Raw genomic sequence first — 4,985 nt, 5'->3', positions numbered from 1 at the left:
CGTTTAAGAATACTTCGAGTTTTCACGCGCTGAACGCAGTGTGAAGTGGCATATCTTGCGGAGTTGTTGTCCTTGTTCATCACATGGTCAGACTTCCATGCAAGTATGAGAGTTCTTTTGTCTTTGTTTTGGCGGTAAAGTGGTGACAAACTCCGTTTAATGGTGAATACTGTGTGCGTGACTGTTGAAGAAGTATTTATTGCGATTTTAGTTGCCATATTTACATATATTGCTCTTCTAGGATATATGCTAATCGTGTGTTACGAAATGCGAAAGGTTTGAAATAATGAAGGGATGTCTTGTGCAGGAAAATACGTGTGATTACGTTACCGTGACTAGTGACGCTAGTAATAAATATAGTTGAAAATTTTGGGAGGTATACTCGGAAGAATGACCCAGTTTGATGCGCTCCTCAAAATCTCATTCACACGTGTTTTGTAGTGTGTGGAGCCGCGATGTTTCGGATGCGCATGATGAAAATGAACAAGACTGAATTTTGTGCTAATATGAACTCCGAACTGTTAAGTGCTCTGTTAGTGCAGAGGATGCACATGATATGAAAAGAAAAAGCATACTACCAGTGTACGTTTACCAAACAGTAACTACAAGCTTTAAATGATATGTAAGTTAGTTAGATCACAAAAAAAAAAAAAAAAAAAACTACGACCCCCCCCGTGCCCTAAAGGCTGCGTTACGAATTACCTTTTATGAAAGTTGGCATCTCTGTTATTTATGTGGCTTCTTGATTCACACAGCGGCAAAGAAACTTGTACACTATGTGATCAAAAGTATCCGGACACTCCCAAAAACATACATTTTTCGTCTTAGGTAAATTGTGCTGCCACCTACAGCCAGGTACCCCATATCAGTGAGCTCAGTAGTCATTAGACATCGTGAGAGCAGAATGGGGTGCTCCGCAGAACTTACGGACTTCGAACGTGGTCAGGTGATTAGGTGTCACTTGTGTCAGAAGTCTGTACACGAGATTTCCACACTCCTAAACATCCCTAGGTCCACTGTTTCTGATGTAATAGTGAAGAGGAAACATGAAGGGACACGTACGCATAAAAGTGTACAGGCCAATCTCGTCTGTTGATTGACAGAGACTGCCGACAATTGAAAAGGGTCGTCAAGTGTAATAGGCAGGCATCTATTCAGACCATCACACAGGAATTCCAAACTGCATCAGGATCCACTCCAAGTACTATGACAGTTCGGCAGGAGGTGAGAAAACTTGGATTTCATGATCGAGCGGCTGCCCATAAGCTGCACATCACGCAGGTCAGTGCCAAATGACATCTCGCTTGGTGTAAGGAGCGTAAACATTGGACAATTGAACAGTGGAAAAACATTGTGTGGAGTGATGAATCACTTTATCTGAGCTGAACAGAGCAATAAATCAGTGTAAGAATGGTAAGGCTGCCGGCCTAGATGAAATATGTGTTGAGCAAATTAAGCAATTTGGACCTGTTGCTAAACAATGGTTACTGGAACTGTACAACAATTGTATAAACACCTGCAAATTACCACATGTGTGGAGGAAATCCAGAGTAATCGCAATTCTCAAACCAGGAAAAGACCCAAATGATCCAAAAAATTACAGACCTATCTCACTGTTGTGTCATCTGTACAAGATCTTAGAGCGGATGATCCTGGAAAGACTTAATCATTGAACCACTTCTTATTCCAGAGCAAGCAGGATTCCGTAAAGGAAAAAGTTGTACTTCACAGGTCCTCCATCTGACACAGTATATCGATGATGGATATGAAAATCATAAAATCACAGGGGTGGCTTTTATCGACTTATCTGTTGCATATGATACAGTTAATCATCGTATACTGTTGCGCAAATTATACAACATGACAAAAGATTACAAGATGACTCAAGTAATTTGCAATCTTCTCCAAAATCGTAGGTTCTTCGTTGAATTTCAGGATCAGAAAAGTCGATGGAGGAAACAAAAGAATGGTCTGCCACAAGGCAGTGTTCTCGCCCCTATGCTCTTTAATATCTATACGAATGACCAACCTCTTCCAGTTAGCACCAGAAGTTTCATATATGCGGATGATCGAGCTATTGCTACTCAAGCAAACTGCTTTGAGGTTGTAGAAGAAAAGTTATCAGAGGCTCTTTCTGAACTATCCTACTACTACAGAGGAAATCAATTGAAGCCTAACCCATCTAAAACTCAGGTATGTGCCTTCCATTTAAAGAACAGACAGGCGTCAAGGAAATTGCAGGTAGTATGGGAAGATACTCAACTAGATCACTGCCCAACACCTAAATATCTAGGTGTAACATTGGATCGTGCTCTCACCTACAAACAACACTGCATGAACATCAAGCAGAAAGTGTCGGCTAGAAACAACATCCTTCGCAAGTTGTCTGGAACCAATTGGGGTACACATCCAAAGACGTTGAGAACTACAGCCCTGGCTCTGTGTTACTCCGCTGCAGAGTACGCTTGCCCTGTTTGGTACAGATCAAGTCATGCTAAACAAGTTGACATTTCTCTAAATGAAACATGTCGACTCATTACTGGCTGCTTGAGACCAACTCCACGAGATAGAATCTACTGTTTGGCTGGAATCGCCCCACCAGATATAAGAAGAGAAGTTGCATCCATGAATGAGAGAACTAAAGCACTTGCCTCATGTGCACACCCATTAAATGGATATGAACCTGCCCACCGAAGATTGAGGTCTAGGAGGAGTTTCCTGAATACAACCGAAGATTTAAACGAATCTGCCCAATCCACACGGTTGAGATTATGGAGAACTAGAAATCCTCAACTTGCTGATTGGATGCTACCAATTGAACATCTCCCCCCAGGACACGAGGAACATTGGTCTACGTGGAAATTGCTGAACAGGCTTCGCACTGGGGTTGGTAGATCAAGAACCAATATGGTAAAGTGGGGCTTTCCTGGCACATCCAGGCAATGCGAATGTGGTGAAGACCAAACCACAGCCCATTTCATGAACTGTAGTAAGTGTCCTTTAAGTTGCACAATAGAGGACTTGATGGCTGCAACACCTAATGCCCGTGATTTGGCAAAATTTTGGGCAGACACTATTTGATATGTATGTCATTAAGTACCATTATGCAATGTAAAATGTATGCTTCTGATACGAATAAATAAATAAATGAATCACGGTGCACAATGTGGTGATCTGATGGCAGAGTGTGGGTATGGCGAATGCCCGGTGAACGTCATCTGCCAGCGTGTGTAGTGCCAACAGTAAAATTCGGAGGCGGTGGTGTTATGATGTGGTCGTGCTTTTCATGGAGGGGACTTGCACCCCTTGTTGTTTTGTGTGGCACTATCACAGCACAGGCCTACATACATTTATATTTTAATACCTTCTTGCTTCCCACTGTTGAAGAGCACTTTGGGGATGGCGATTGCATCTTTCAACACGATCGAGCACCTGTTCATAATGCACGGCCTGTGGTGGAGTGGTTACACGACAATAACATCCCTGTAATGGACTGGCCTGCACAGGGTCCCGACCTGAATCCTATAGAACACCTTTGGGATGTTTTGGAATGCCAACTTCATGCTAGGCCTTACCGACCGACATCTCTACCTCTCCTCAGTGCAGCACTCCGTGAAGAATAGGCTGCCATTCCCCAAGCAACCTTCCAGCACCTGATCGAACGTATGCCTGCGAGAGTGGAAGCTGTCATCAAGGCTAAGGGTGGACCAACACCAAATTGAATTCCAGCATTACCAATGGAGGGCGCCACAAACTTGTACATCATGTTCAGCCAGGTGTCCGGATACTTTTGATCACGTAGTGTACCTTGCAGTGAGTGTGTTAAATCATTATAATGTGATTCTGAAACTCAGTGTGTCCTTAGTGATGTGAGCGCTCTTTCCAAATTACGGGATTTTGACGGCAAGAACTCTAAATGCCTCAAATATCCTTTGTTAGCCTTCTATAATGTGATTAAACGTGTAGACGCTACAATGGAAGGAAAGCTGAAAAGAGAAGTCGCGGTGTGGAGATGATATACGAACTTGCAATGTTTCGAAATTTGTACTGCTCAGAGGATCATCTGGTACTATATTTGCCCAAAATTGTAGTCTATTACATTAAGTGCAGATTTATTTTTTGGCAAAGGAAGTATCAAAAAAAGGCAAAATCCAGGTCATCTTCTAAAGCAGCAAGAAAAGTATTGAAAGTTTCTTCCAATTAGAGGTAAGCATTTTTAATTGTGTGTGTCCTGAATTGCATGTTTTATCATTTATTTCTGTAAACAGTACTTCAGTGCATTATATAGTGCTCCCAATAATAATTGCATTAACGTGTGTTTAAATTACATACAGAAGCTCCAGCTATTTCATGTGACGGTATGCAGTATTGCAGTCGCGTTTAAGGGCAACTAACACTAGCTCCACCTTGTGTCGGAAACATTGGGCTGCACGAGTTCCACCACTTAATACTCCACCCGCCCTGCCTAAAATAACCTTTAACACATGGGTGACGGGCCCCGAGAAATCTCGTAGTTACGCTCGCCAGTGGTAGGTGACGGGCCCCGAGAAATCTCGGTTTTATTCACGACATTGTTATCGGTCTTCCTGTGACATCTCTTGACCATATCTTGAACTATTTCGGCCGTGCACATTGAGTAGAATAAATCGTAGATGTATATCTGCCACTTTTCTTTTATTCACGGCCTCTTTTATTCTTTGATTTAGTTTCGAAACGTCGACTTTCTTCCTGCCGGTTCAGTCAGTGACAAGATGGAGCGCCCACGGAATACGGTGTTAGCTGCCGATGATCGTTCAAATGGAAATAGTCTAATGAATTAGTGGAAACTGAATGTGAGAGTGATAGTTGAAGTGATATTCAAGCCTGTACAGGCCGTAATTTACCTAGTGTACTTATTTATTCAAGTGATTCTGATGACGACAACGATGTAAACCTTAATGATGTGTTAGGAATTGACGCTGAAGATGGTTTTGTAAAAGCAGATC

This window comes from Anabrus simplex, chromosome 1 (genome assembly GCF_040414725.1).
Source record: "Anabrus simplex isolate iqAnaSimp1 chromosome 1, ASM4041472v1, whole genome shotgun sequence".
In the NCBI taxonomy this organism is placed as follows: domain Eukaryota; kingdom Metazoa; phylum Arthropoda; class Insecta; order Orthoptera; family Tettigoniidae; genus Anabrus; species Anabrus simplex.
The sequence above is the reverse complement of the archived record's forward strand: the minus strand, read 5'-3'. Positions refer to the sequence as shown.